General features: G+C 40.8%; 1 long non-coding RNA gene across 1 annotated transcript in view; it reads left to right on the forward strand.

The window, feature by feature from the left end:
• The first annotated feature begins 750 nt into the window (after nucleotides 1-750).
• LOC311013864 overlaps nucleotides 751-15,844 on the forward strand; it is a 41,544-nt gene continuing 26,450 nt past the window's right edge. Inside the window, exon 1 of the long non-coding RNA XR_014597199.1 lies at nucleotides 751-1,025. This is a non-coding gene — a long non-coding RNA (uncharacterized lncRNA). The remainder of the gene's footprint in view (nucleotides 1,026-15,844) is intronic.

The following is a 15,844-nucleotide window of genomic DNA, read 5'->3' on the forward strand; positions in this document are numbered from 1 at the left end:
CAAAGACAATAAGTCTTCAGTTCCAGCACTTTGACCATAGCACTCTATCCTTTCTGAAAAGTTACTACTTAGATGAGGACCTAACACTTGTTTCTATGTTTTCGCTCTTACTTTATATATATATGTTGTGTTTTTTTTCTTTAGACAAATGTACTTATTGAAAGTCGTTTTGGACAAAAGCCTCTGCTAAATGTCCTATATGTAAATGTTCTCAATTTTGAGGATTTGTTGCTTGTGTTCATCTTGTGTGAAGCTGAGAAACTTACTCTACTCCAACAGATTATCAAAGAAATAATCATTACTTGGTCCAAATGCAGATTATTTCAAATTGGTTACATGAGACAAAAACTATACATGCTATTGTATCTATTGTATCTCAACATCCAAAGATTGTTATCCTGTTTAAATACCGACTCATCCAAATACTGCGATTGACTACAATTTATCACAGAATACTTAAAAAAAGAACTTAAACATGACACTGCTCACTGTTTTATAAAAACATCACTATGGGGAACAGGCCCTGTGTTCACTGAAGGGCTGGCGGTGGCAAATGTAATTAGGCAGGGAGAATTCCTCCAGGTGTTTAATGGCTGCTCGCAAGGTCAGCACAGCCATGTTTAGGATGCCGTTCAGGCGTGAAGAGGAGGAGCCAGGCCCCGGTTGACTGGTGGTGTGAGCGCTGCCCTCCCCTCAGGTGACTCACACGAGATCCACCCCGCACCCCCTCTCCATTGTTGTAGAATTTGACAGCAAATCAAAGGGGAGCGTTGTCTGTCTAAACGCATTATAAGTCTACTGTTCTGGGTTATTGAGAATGGCTCGCGCCCCCAACATTCTCCTGGTAATGTATGGATAAGTCCACGGGATTAATTGATGCATCCTGGCATAAACAAGCAACCAGACTGATTAACCTTGAAGACCCGGGGCTCGGCGTGGCGAGGGAGCGTGAAGAACACCGGTGTCAAAACGTAAATGAAATGGACCTGTTGGAGGCGTCAGAAGAGGGCCACGTCGACGAGATGGTAAGGGGAGGGGAATCTAAAGTGAATCTTTAAGCAGTTTGTTTGGTTCTGCTTTGTGGCGGCTACTCTGGAGAGATGCTTCCCATCTGTCCTGCTCTCACCTTGGCCAGTGTCTGCCAGCTTGGTCCGCTTGTCACATTTGAGTAGTTGCTATGGGACTCGTCCACTGAGGCCCTGTCATAGACCACAGAGAGCAAGGCCCTACCATCAATCACACAGATGAGCAGCGCACACCACAGGAACCCCTCTCCACTGATAGTCACAGATCTAAATTAATTTCACATGCATTTGTATGCATCACAATACCACAAATGGGATACCTGGTTGCAAATTGATAGGAAGGATTTTTGTTAAAGTCTTCAGTTATAACATACCAGAGAGTCAGCACCTAAAGTGAGAATAATTTATCTAAATGTCATAGCTGTCTTGTGTGAATAACTGCACTTAATTAGAGCAATTATATTGTAGTTGCTATTTTTGTTCTGTATACTGAGCCAGTTCCCAATAATGGTAATCATACCCACTTACTCAAATTGTGTATTGATTTACTGTAAGTAAGAATTCTCCCAAATTCTCATTATTTTTGCTGAGAAGAGGAGGAAACCGTAGCCATATTCCAATGACACTTCATATGTCCAAACCAGCTTTTAGCTTTAAGCATGACACAATTTAGGAAAGCAAATTTGCATGTGCTTGGTTGAGTTATGTTATTTGTGATGGTCACCTCACTTGACTCATTTCAAAATCCTGTTAAAACACCACTTAAACACAGCCTCAGATCCATCCAGACTAATGTTGAGGAAATAAATAATAACATGTATTTTGTTGGCCCTTTAGAAAAGAATAGCCACAATAAAAAGGTTTAACAATTGATTTAAAAGTGATCTGTATTATATCTGCCCGTTTCTTGATACGTTTTATGTAGTCTAGTATAATTAAATAACTTTGTAGTTAGCTATTTTTGCAGCTAAGTGGTGTATTAAAGTTGGCTGCCGTGCAGTACTGCATTCATAATTCATGTGGTCAAATGCAGGAGACAGGACATGGACATCATGAAAAGGAACATGTGCAATTGAAAGTCAACCTGCTGTTGTTTTGGGCTTCATTGTAGTAACAGGTGATGTAGAACAATGACTACCAACACCCAGAGAATAGTGGAAAAGCACCCACCACATACAAAAACAATAGTATGCAGATTTGTCTCAACAAGCACATTTAAAAATGTTAAGTATGACATCAGTTTTTTGTCAGTTCTCAAAATCAGACTGGAAAAGAAAGAAACAATTAGCAGGGCTAAAAGTCTTCATTAGTTATTCATTAATGTTGTGTGCAAATTATCTCCTTGTTTAATAATCAGTGATCGGTCGCATGTAGGCCTTTTTGCAAATAGAAACACTTTTATATTAATGGGATCCGTGGGCTTCAATTGTATTTATTCATACACTTTGCAACATTATCTGGAATCCAGCGTTTACAAGCCAAAGTGAACTGCAGTCAAAAAGTCAGCCGCTGCCTAAATATGCAAACACAGAGGCCTTAAGCTCCGCCCCATTGCGGCCCAATCAGCTTTCTGCTTGTTGATTCAAAGTTAATATTATTATTGATTATTAAGATAATAAATATTGATCGTGTCATGTGTCCAAATTAAAGAAAATAACAGTGCTGTACCAAGACACTAATGGACCTCATGCTGAAACACCTGTGAACACGGTGGGATAATTGCTATTTGGGGAACCCAAAGAGCATGTAGTGATAAGAAAAGTCTGGGGGAGCAGAAGGGCTGCCTAGGTCTGGAAATTGAAGAATGAAATGCCATGTGACTTGGCCACGCATCAGGTAAAGAACCTAAAGGTTTATTCACAGGACCATTATGGGGAAGGTTGAGCTTGCTTGGTTTAACAGGAGGTCAATTATAATGGAGTCGTGCTCAGGTTGTCACCACAAAGTGCATAATCAAGGAGTACTGCTGGGCTAACCGCTAATCCATAGCTGTGCACTTAAGCGTACCAGGCTTGAAGCCATGGATTGCAGTTCAATGTGTGCCCATGGTCCGAGTCTAAACCATGGCCCTCTCGGTCTTAACACTGTGTGTGTGTGTGTGTGTGTGTGTGTGTGTGTGTGTGTGTGTGTGTGTGTGTGTGTCTAAGAGTGGGGTATGCGTTTAAGCATGATCCTCCATCGAGAAAGAGCAGCTGTCAGTCAGCTAGCTTATAAACACAGCATTAGCCTCTAATACAGGTAAATGTCAGCCTAGGATTGTCTTAAAAGCCACCTTAAATCAGCGAGCCACCCTCTTGGAGATAAAGTCAGCTTTGATGATATTGACTTCACTCAGCACATCATAAACAGGTCAAGTCTTTCGTGTGAGGACTTAGACATGCATTTAATTATAAAAGAAGACGGCACCATTTTTGAAGCGGTGATATGCAAGGATCCACTCACTGCCCGAAGAATATTAGATGAGCACATCAGTGGAAGGTGTGGAATACATTTGGAACAGGCTTTGTAAAGGACGTGAAGAAAAAAGGGAGCAATCATAATCTTATTGCAAGGGGGGATTTTTCTTCTTCACAATCAGCTGCCATTTAGTTATTACTTTAATTGTAGTATGTAATGCAACTATAGAATACTCAAGCTTAATATTTTTCCAGTTATTAAAAAACAAATTTTAGTTACATTTTTCGATGTTGACAATCACTTTTAAGATGGGTACAATTAATATTAAATGCTTAAATACTAATGCTATCTATCACCTATCCATCTATCACAACCTCTATAATCTAATTACCTACGTTCCAAAGCAAATTCAAAATGAAAACAGTTTCTCCAAATCTGTGATCATTTCACTGCACTCTAACATTTTATATCTCCATCCCGAGTATCTGCATGATGTACACGGAGAGATCTCTGATCTGTTTCCATGTTCAATCTCCACCCTGCAGACTGCATTCCCACTGTGAGCCTACAGCCAAATCAGAGCAGCATATCTGCCCACACAGGTCCACGGCAAGGTCTAGTACCCGGTAGCACAGTGCCAAATTGCCAACTGCGATACACAACTTTCTGCTTCTTACAGCCTGGGACATAACTTAAATCAACTCCAGCTGAAAAACCTCGATGTTTTACTTGTCATTCTATTTCGGGAGACATTTGGCCTGTCAGCCTCGGCTCAACATCCTACTGATGTGCATCGTGCCTTCCTTTAAATTCCCCTTACATGAAAACAGGCTAAATGGGTCAGAACCCTGCTGGAGATTAGCCTTGAACAGCTTGAACAGGGAAAGGAAAAGAGAAATCACTCACATCGCCAACAACCTGAGAGTCCCAGAGAATATAAAAACAAATGAGGAAGCACTTAAGAGACGTTTAACATTTCCAAAAACAAATGAAAATTGAGTAACTGCTACATGATCTTTGAATAATGAACGGTTGCGCAACGAAAGCTTCCCGGGGTCATTTTCCCACCACTGCGTGTTTATGTGTCCACATCTGCACAACTGCATGAGGGGAGACGTGGCCAAGCGCTTGCACACGTGTGTGTGGGTGTGTGACTGTTTGTGTGTGTGTGTGCGTGTGTGTGCGTGTGGTAAACCTCTGGTAATGCCTGACAAAATATTAACTGGATGCAGGCGTTGTGGGTTACCCAACATTACTAACACTCGTCAAACATATTGCATCATACAGAGCTGTGTAGCTAGAGGTCTGTGCCTCTCACCATTTTATTAGTCACTGTTTTATGCTTGGGTTTAGTCCAAACACAAGGTTGCAAGGCTGTACTCTCAGAAGACCACAGTGTACTGGCTGTGTTGATTCCCTGTACTGCTTTGACACATCCCAACCTATTTTCACTGCTCGTCCCAATGAGGATGATTTTAGTCTGTTATGGGATGGAATTGAATTCTTGTCACACAGATGTACACCTACTGTGATTTTGCCTCAACATTTAAGGCAAATCTTTGAAGTAAAAGAGAAAAAAAAACAAGAAACAAAAACAATGACTTTTGTATTATCAAGAAAGGGCACTAAAAAGAAAAGAAAAGAAAACACGACTTCATCAAAATGACATGAAATAGTAGACAGCAGTGCAACAACAAAAAGGTGTGACTGTTTGTTTGAGCAGTTAGGTGTGTATATTTTCTTGCCCTGATTTGCCTGAGAGTATATTAAGTCATTTATAAACAGCTTCATTTGTCCTCAGGGCACAAGCCACAGGTTACTATTGCTGTGTTAAGTTTCTGCACCGGCAAATTATTTTTCATTTCACAATCAGTAAACCTTTGCTTTGGGGTACAAACAATGCAACATCATTTTTGTTTGCCTCTTCCTTCCGTACTGTAAATTTCTTCACGTTCTCAGTTCAACTTCTCCAAAAACAAGCACAGAATAGATCACCCTTTCAGATATTTGGGGCACGTTCCTTGTCTGTCCAAACAAATAACAATCAGCAAGGTTAGATTCACCGTGCTTGGCCTTAGCCCCTCCGTCTTCCCTCTTGAGTTTTCACCACCTGCTCTGTGCAGTTAATATCCCTAACCCATGGATCCAGGATCATTGCTTTCTACAGGCCTTGCTATGGAAACCTATCAGATTAGCTGAACTATCTCTTGAACAATATGGGGTCTCAGTATCTCCAAAACCTATAATGAGAAAACCCGAGATGGAATTTGAAACTCAGTATGACCGGAAGGATTAGTGTGCAGCCAAAGACTTCTCTTACCACAAAGATGTCAGTTGGATTTGAGCTGGAGGGGGGCTTGGAGGTGGGTTTTCTATGATGACCTACATTTCTCCTAAACCGGTTGCAATGCAGGGACTTAGGACATGGCCGACATCTAATAATGTTGCTGCCTCCAAAACTGGAACTGGCGTCTAAGGAGGATACAGTCAGCACTAATTTACCAGGGCTACAGAGTGAGAAACAGTGCACAAGTGCATTTTGGGGCGTGTCCAACTCCACTTTTGTTAGTTAAATGATTAATAATCTGGGCACTAGTACAAGGAGCAAAGGGTTTGTGTTAAGTCTCTCAATTAATCTTTGGGATGTTTTGGGCATGAACAACATGAACAAGATAATAGTGATATGAACCCACCTCATTTTAAGACCAACACGCCCAGGGGCTCACAGATGGGCGCAAATCCATTTGCATGATAAGGTATGTTTGGGTCAGCTTGAAGAACAACTTTAATCTCATAGTGACTGACTTTCTCAGTTGCACGGTGCTTTTTGATTGAACTACGCACACCATTTGCTCCGAAGACGAACTTTGCATACATGAACACACACCCACACAGCAACACACACACCCACACACACACACACACACACACACACACACACACACACACACACACACACACACACACACACACACACACACACATAAACTCATTCACCACTTCTCAATCTGGCTTGAGCACTGTCAGCCCTGTAGCGCATCATGTTGATAAGCAGAGGAGCACTGCTATCACATGGTCTCTCTCCTCTAGAGAGAAAGAATCGCCAGAATATGAAAGATAACAGAATTTCCATGAATAATAGACTATCCCCCATACACACACATGGAGACAAGCATACCTTCTTTTATTGAATAAATAATCAAGTAGTTAGTGTTGCCTAGCAACCACAGCATCAGCACCTGCATTGTTTTAACAGCACTGATTGACAGGCTACTGGTCCTGCAAGCACATTGTAAAAAGCGAAGGTTAATGTTAAAATTATTTTGTGTGGTTTCCTCCAGGTGCAACTGCTTGCAGCTAATTGAATATTCTTTGAATAATTAGTAAAATATGATCATTTGTACTTCTTCTGCACATTCCATATTTACCGGTGTACATTAGGAGAATATATGAATAGCAAACACATATACATACATATAAAAAAGATAATTTCATGAGGAGTTGGAATTTATCGTACTGTAATTTCACTTGGATACCGCACCTTGTTGTCAAACTATACTTACTTGAATAAAAGACACTGTAATCTGCAGTTAGGCATTCCGTTTGATAAACTCATCTAATTTAATGCCTGATTTTAGCCTCCTTTGCATGAGATTCTGTGAATTAGTATTCGAGAAAATCACCCGAGTCATTTTTCATTGCATTCAAAAAGCCGTCATAAAAACTACAGTATAATTTCTCCTCCTGGTTGTTTTTAGGTGTGAACAGCAGCATGGAGGCGAACACTTGGCACTCTCTCAAATGTATCCTGTGCCCTTGAAAATCAAGAATGGCCTGTTCACACAGTAACTTATCTCCCAAAATGAAGCTGACATCTAATCAACACCTGCAACCGCGTTCCTTTGCTGTGTGTCCAAGTGAGACTTCAAAAGTTGTGCCAAACCACATGCTCCCCGCTGTGTCCGAGACAGTGCTGCTGCAAAGGAGGAAGGAGAGAGATTCCTTATCAAAGCCCGGTGTTATTTTTCACCATATGCATTGGATAGTACCTGTGATGTGTTGTTGACGCCTCATGTCCCTTTGAATAGTGAGGCAGCTCGTCTCGCAGCCTTTTCAGTGCAGTGATTGTGGTCCACAGTGTTACATTACACAGTTAGGCAGAGACCTTAGATACCTTATTTCTTCTTTTGCCCGGAATACAGATTTTAAAAAATAGGTGTATCCATTTCCACAATCTGTGATCAGGTCATAGAGGTCCTGGACTTGCTTTTGGTTTTTGAAGCCACTTAGCCTCGTATTTAAGAAGCTTCTTCATTTCTGTTTCTATTAGCGATGTTGCTCCCACCTAACAGCCCTCATGGCACCTGTTCTGTTTCTCCTCCGCCTGTTAAGTGCATATATGCCTTGATTTCGCACGAAGCTTGATTGACCGGCTTTCGGGAGCCAGCTCCATGTAGTGGTAGCGGTCGTGTGTCCGCATATGCAGAGCAACCTCGGCAGCTTCTGAAGGAAGAGGTTACGAACCCATGGTGACATGGGGTGGTAGGTGGCCGAAGAGGGGTGGTGCACGTTGATGACAAAGACCGTGATGATGATTGAGAGTGTGACAAAGATCATGATGAACAACAGGTATCCTCCAATGAGCGGGATCACCTTTGAGGAGGAGGGGATTATTTCTTCTATGACCAGGAGAAACACAATGAGCGAGACAAGGACAGAGGTGGAGAGCGACAGCTTCTCTCCCTCATCCGAGGGAAGATAAAACACCAGGACGGTCAGGAAGGACAAACCCAAACAAGGGATGATAAGGATAATGATAAGGAAGAGTGTGTCTACTGTTAAGACTCAAGAAGCTTTGTTGAAAGTGAAAAGCAAAAAGAAAAACAATACGATATAAGGTACTGAGGTTACATCAACTCATAACAACACAAAATCAGAATGACTGTACCAGCCCTGGCTTCCACTGTGCTTGACATCCCCCCTGGCTTCTCTACTCCACTGAGTCATACCTCTCCATATGATGCATTAGGCCCTCACCATCCTCACTACAGTGGTGGGCACCCTTAAGATGTCAGACCTAGAAAATATCAACCCCCCATGCATTTCTTACAACTTCCACAATGTCCATGAATGCCTCACCAAATGCACCATTGCCACCATAAATAAATGATCAATGAATGTTTATAATATCAGCACCCTTGACATCATCAATGACGTGACTGAATGCTCAATGACTGGTAACTGAAACACTTAGCAGACAAATGAAATGGTCTTTATCCAACAACTAGGCACCGCTGTGTAAAGTAGGCTTGGGCCGGTTTAAACATTTTCAAACTTGTCCGATACTAAGCCAAAGACCGGACTGAACCGGTTATACCGACCACGAGGCATCGCATTTGCCATAGCAGACCCTTCTGAGTGATACATTAGTTTTTTTACACGAGAGATTGTGCCGTAATCACGGAAAGGAGTCAAAAATATGCCGCGATCGCACCAGTTATCAATAACTTAGCCTTGTGGCACAACGGCGTCTCTTTTCCCAAAACATCACGGCTTTGCAGAACGAGAGAGACTGATACTGCACCGCAGGGCATGCAACGTATTCAATGAGGGTCAGAATAACGATTAGCCCGTGGCTTCAAAACAACTATGAAAGGTAAACTTTTGTTCGTCTTGCTTGCTCGAGACTGGAAATCTCAGTAACATGTAATACTAAACACAATTAGTAATATATTGACATTCTCAGATGGCACGCTTAGTTGACCTAACAGGTGTTGAAATGTAACTGTTGAAAAAAGTAATGATAGGTAAAAGAAAGCTAGGAAAAGAATCTGTCATCACATTGCTCGTGTGTATTAATGGGCACCTCCTGTGTCGCCAGTCAACAGTGGAGATGAATAAAGTCTTTGTCAAATAGGCTCAGTGTTGAGATGGTGAAAGGAGCTTATCAGTCTGGTGCTGCTTGCATGTAATAATCAATTACAGGTGTCGATGAGTGACCTTGAAATGTATTGAATCTGCAGAAATACAATGAGAGGATTTGAATTGCACACACTCATTTAATACTGCCAAGGATTCGTGGAAACACCGTGCTGGAAACTGACTGAAATAAGGCTGCGTGGATGTATTTTACTCCTGCCCAAACCTAACGTCTTCCTGAAATGCATCATCTCCCCTGGCCTTATCTCCCTCTGCTCTCTCTGCTGTAATTGTCGATGAGAAGCTTTTGGTGTTGCTGTTCCACCAGCAATAGCATGCAACGTGTATCCATTAATCTGTTCAGTTCTCCCTGAGCAGTTCCCTCACAGAAATCCATTTAGGGCTTTTCTTATTGAGAGGAGTGCAGTGGAGTCCTTCTGGGGCTTCAGCTCTCCAACCTAGTTCCCCCCTATGTGTCTTTTCAAAGAACCTGTTCCCCACTTGTGAATACATGTGCTCGCTACGTAGAAACAGCAGCGAGGCCGATGATGAAGGCGGACAAGATTAATTAAGTGTGGATATCTGTTCATAATCTTTTCATGCAGCATATTTTACACATTTTACCTTGTGTGCATGTAGCTGCTGTAAATTGCGGTTATTTTAAGGGATTTTCATACACTTTTTCACCCAATTAAATAACTGACAGGTTTATATACTGTGTGTGAGTGTGTACATACAGTATATACATATATAAATATTTAATTTATATATATATATAAAGATTTGGTGTTAATAAAGCAGTGCTCGCCATACCCTCCTGTATGTTGCCTTTCTAAACATAGGATTTTTTTTTTAAACTTCAAGATTCTCACACCACTCTTGAAAGGGTTGTTTACTCTCTTCAGTGTACCTCCCACGGATGAAGGTAGCTGTAATTGGGAAGCAATGTTTGTTGTCATCGTTGTAGTCATTATCCATTTTACATAACAAATCCATTTTAAAACAGGAGACATACCGTATCTGGCTGCTCAGTCCTGTGCCTTAATTGGTGTGTCAGTGACTATCATAGCTATGAACATGCTGCAGGTTGAGAGCAACGTTTAAAAAAAAAAAAAAAAAAAACATGCACAAGACAATCGAACGCTGGGGATTTGATGCATTACTATCCAAATGTGCAATCTGTACTCATCCTCGCCTCCGAAGTATAGACGAAATGTACAGAAAGGTACTTTACTGTGCGGTTCACACTTGAACAACCTACTCGCAGCCCTTTATGTAACCAGCATGCTCCAATCCTGTCAATCAGGTGCAGTACCATTATCTCAATTATTCATTTCAGTGGTTCACCAGTAACTTTTTAAGTGTGCCTCTGGGATTTTAAATATTTCAAATCTATGTGAAGGTTCAAGAACAATGAACTTCATCGTGTATCATGTGTATCAACACAGCAGAAAAAAAATTGTTATTGCAAGATGCATGTTGTGCGCATGTTTTGATTTTCAAGAATTAAGCACAATTAACAGACACTCAATATTTTGTGAAACAAAATTATCTCCTTAAAATGAAGCCCTGTTTTTTTCCCTGGCCTTTTGCATATACAGAAAAACAGCAATGATGTAGATAAGTTGCTAGCAAAGTAAGAATGTTTGAAAAGGATCTCATTAAAATGGCTCCGCCATGGAGGAAGAATAATTGTTAGTCTTGTTGCGATGGAAGACTTTGATCCAATTAAGCATATCAGCAGTCCAAGGTAGACTGAGTTGTGTGCTATATCCGAAAACACAATCTCCCTCTTAAATTAAAGAAAAATGAAAAAATGGTTCCTCCCATTTATATTTGTCCCAGACTCAAAGATCAAAGGGCATTTTACAAATGCCGTCTCAGTGTCCCAGTATAGTGTAGCCCATTTTCCATCTTAGGAGATAAACATTGGTAGAAAGGCACAATTAAAAATGATTTAAAGAGAAAGAAATCAATAAATCCACTAAAAATGTTTTCCCTGACTAAAACACAGTTCTTCCGAAAGTCAAATGGTCACTAAAGGGAGTTTTTAAAGTCAAACCACAACTGCATATTAAGAGTGTCTATCTTCCTTACCATGACAAATTTGTGAGTGAGACAGGATCGGTAGGCAGGCCATAACGTTGTGAGAGAGGTTTGATTTGATCGTTCAAAAGATTCGCTCCCGACCTTCTCTAGCTCTGTGCAGAGTCAAAGTTGCAGAATGATTGATCGATGGATGTAGGGCTGCACGATATTGGAAAAACTAACATTGCAATTATTTTTAACCCTGCGATATATATTGCGATATTAAAAAATACAGGAATTTTCACCAGATGACCTGAATAGCACTTTATGCTATGCGGCACTGCTGAAATCTTGTGGACAATTAACCTGCACTGATCTTACCTCTCTTTGTGAATGTTAGTAGAATGGCTTCTGTCTGTTTTAGAGATATTTTTTGCTTGCTTTTATTGTGCTGGGACTTGAGTATATGTTTTGTTCTATCACGTATTATTATATTATATTAAAATGGAACATCCCAGCTTCATAATTACATTAAGAAACTAACAATGAGTGATAAACATGTTTCAACCTTTTATTCAACAACTGAATTACTGAAATCTTTTACAGTAAAACTAAACATCTTCTTTTTTAATCTAGTAGAAAATAAGTAAACACGATTTCAACAAAACTATATAAAAAATATTAGCATATTGCCAGCTGCCTTAGAAATAAGTCTAGATAACTGACGTTGCTTTTCTATTTGGCAAAAAGTCTTCATTTTCGGTTTTCTCTTGTTCGTTGCTCATTTTGAAAACGTTGTTGTTACCGGCAACGCCAGCGACTGACTCCATGTGCAGGGGCGTGGTTTCCTCCTCTCTCTGATTGGCGGCTGGCAGGATAGTCTGCTTGGCAACCAAGTAAAGAAGGAATGTGATTGGTGGATCGCTGCACACGCAGAGTCTACATGCAGTGTATGTCAGACAGCTACCGTTGAAATCAGATGAGTTCATTCGCCTCCTACATCGCAGGCTTTGCGATGTGACTATCGCTCACATGTACATTGCGATGATGTTGCTCAAACGATATATCCAGCCCTAGATGGATGTCATGATATTATTGTATTACTAGCTGATGTTAGCAGGCGTCATTTTTTCTGGATAAAAAGTGGGATTTTGAGTAAAAAATATAATAATTGTAAATGTAATTATTTTAGGCGTATTGTTAAATAAGTACAAAGTGATGTGATCTGAAAGGGTTAAAAGAGCCTTTTTTTATTTCTGCTCGACTTTAACACATCACATAACTACTCACTGTTAGTGATAGTGGTGCTTGAACGTTAAAGCAGTGACCTGACAGACAAATTAAGAAACGGGATAAAGCTCTGGTTTTAGGCCAAAACGCTAATTTGCTTCTAACTACAGCTTGATAGACAAACAGGAATGATTGATTGTGTCTTTTCAGAAGAGTTCTAAGAGCAGAAGAAAACTTTACACATCTTGTATGGTTAAAAATATACTCAAGCTGCATTGTGGTTTAAAATTGAGATAAAAAAGAAAAAAAAATCCTTTCAACCCTTTAGATCACATTTCCTCACATATTATGCCACCTATTTAACAGTAAGTGCGCACAAAAAATCTATTTCATATTTTCATGTCAAAATCCAATCATCTGTTCTTCCTGAATAAACAAATTATGACATATGCTTATGTAGGCTATTAACAAGCAATTTCAACCAATAATATAATGACATTCATCCCTGAATCAATCTGCCCACGAGGTGTGGAGCCACAGTCCTCTGTAGCTCCAGGCCCCGCTACGTCAATAGCCTGTCCGCTTTTTAAATCGGTCTAATCAATTGCTGAGGATTTTATATAAATTCCTCTTGTAATGGTACACAAATATTTCCTTTCACTGGGGAGTATTTTACAGTATAAAAACTGAAGATGCTCCAACTTTGGCCTCGATGGAACTTTAAAATTGACTAAAAAAGTGTATTACCTTTTTTAGGCTTGTCCATTCAAGCTGCAGCAGCTAAAGTCCATATATTGATACCTCTATATGCAAGTAGTCTAAAATGTACCATCTCCAGCCCTTAGTAAGTAACCTGACCTTTAATCAGTCACATCCATGTCTTGAAAAAAATCGTTACGTCATTGGTCGTTTTGTGCTATGGGTAGCACATTGTTGCACCCACAAAGTAGTACAAAATAGTAGTGCAAAACCGAAAGATTTTGTCAATCACAAGTGCCCCAGTCCTGCAGCAGCCCCTGCCGCTTGACATTCCTTCCCTGTGAGTTTGTGTTCCTCCAGCATTCTTCTGTTAGCAGCGGGCCCTATAGTGCTCCCCGCTTCCTTGCTGTCTCTCCATTAGGCGCCTAACAGAGCGTTGGGCTGCGGCTGCTCTCTCCCTCAATGCCTCCATCTCCCTGTCACCCTTCAGGTCTCATCGCCCTCGCAATGGAGGATCCATCCGCCATGATCCCAGGACACATACTGTCCTCCATTACCCAGCCTCACAGCTCACTGCATTCAGATCTCACTTCCAGGACTCATACATGAGCACGAGCCCATGTTTGCATGTGTGTGTGTGTGTGTAAACTGTGTCTATGAGTGTGAATGACTCCGCTAACCAAGGACAATAAGTCATAGCCAGTTACGCTACCAGACACACACACACACACAGAGAGAGAGAGAGAGGGGGGGGGGATCAATAGGCCATTTGATAGGGTTTGTTTTTAGCTTGGATGAAGTCCATCTGTAAATTCCTTACACATTAACTGAATGGAAGACCTTCAGCAGTGTCAACTCCCGCCCCCGAGCCATCGCATAAACACTGAACATCTGCCATAAGCACTCCCAAGTCAACTATTAACATTGTTGAATAGTTTTGTAATGAGCACGTGTTCTGATAATAAACTATGCCTGAAAGGGAAAATGTGGGATTTACTTCTTTGAAAACCTTTTTTCCCCCCTAATATTTTCAACAACTTTCAGCACTACTGGGTGTACTTGTTGCTGTTTGCCTGAAGTTTTTTATTTTTAAATAATACATCAGAAGTGTTCCCAAGCAACAAAGACTATCTGAACGTTTTTCTTTTTTAATGATTTAATGCAATTTACTTTCAGTTATTTTTGAGATTTCTATAGTTTAGATTAAGTTCCATACTCAGTTCAGTACTATATTTTAGTATTGTTTATATGACTGTATTTTGCCTACATGCCATATCTCTTTGTTTGATAATGAAAATCTCAAAATGAAGGTGTTTTTTTGTAATATTTGTTATTTATTACATTTCTGTCACTCTTCAGATCAATATATCCTAATTTTTCACAAAATTCTATTCACTATGCATGGATATATGCAACTGTGGTCAGTCTTCTGCAAAAGAATGGAAAATGTGCCAACAAAATACCCCTCATTCAAATCAGATCCCTCTAATCGCCTAGAGTCACAAATACCCCAAAACTGAGATAAAAACATTTTTATCCATAGGATCTAGGGCTGTAACGATACACCAAACTCACGATTCGGTTTGTATCACGATTTTTGACCCACGGTTCGATACAAATTTCGATATTATTTATTTTTTTAAATTAAACATTGATTTATGTAAGATGCCGATTTGGCGTGGAGGGCGTGTCTATATGATGGTCTGTTAACTGCACAGGTCCCTCACTCAACTTACTACAGAGAAATGTCCCACAAAGCAACGTTGCAGAACCAAACTAAGGTAAACGTAGTAACTGTAACTGTCTTTGGCAACGGGGAAACAAATACGCAGCTGTACGTGGAGAAGCGTCCTTCCTCCCGCCCGTCCTACCGACTCCTCCTCACATTTCTGCCCGATAAACAGCGTCTGTCACCGGCAAAAAAAACTTTAACTCACCGAGTGTTTATGATGAAAAAAAATCTCCGCGACGGTCAGCCCTCCGGCCCGAGACTTCAGTGAACTTTAGCCTCCGTCGGGTTTTGAGTGACAGGGAGACTCCATGGAAACCCCTTGAAAACGCACACATGTCATCATCATGACGTGTACTGGGACGTCTCTTTGCGCTGCTTTCTGTGAATTACACAGCGGTTCATCTTTACTCCAGCGGTGCTTCGCTCCGTGTGAACGAACAACGGCGGAGAATTAGCGAACGACCGCTGCGGTGTTAATGTGGTGTTACTACAGCTCATAGAACTGTACAGCACTTTGGTCAACCATTGGTCGTGAAAAATGTGCTCTATAAATAAAGTTTGATTGATTGATTGATAGTGCTGATCTGGACCGGAAGTTGTGTCGCGATTCTTCCTTCTCGTGGCGCGAGACAGGTTCGTGGATCTGAGTGTCGCGATTTCAGCTTCGATACGTGTATCGTTACAGCCCTAATAGGATCCAATTAAGAACTGTGAAATCACTGAAAGTCATTTAGTGTATTGGATACTAATCTCCACTGAGTGCACAAATGATTATACTTGCCAGTGAACTCAGTGATGAGAAGAAGCTAGAATC

This window comes from Eutrigla gurnardus, assembly GCF_963514095.1.
Source record: "Eutrigla gurnardus genome assembly, chromosome: 5".
Taxonomy (NCBI): Eukaryota; Metazoa; Chordata; class Actinopteri; order Perciformes; family Triglidae; genus Eutrigla; species Eutrigla gurnardus.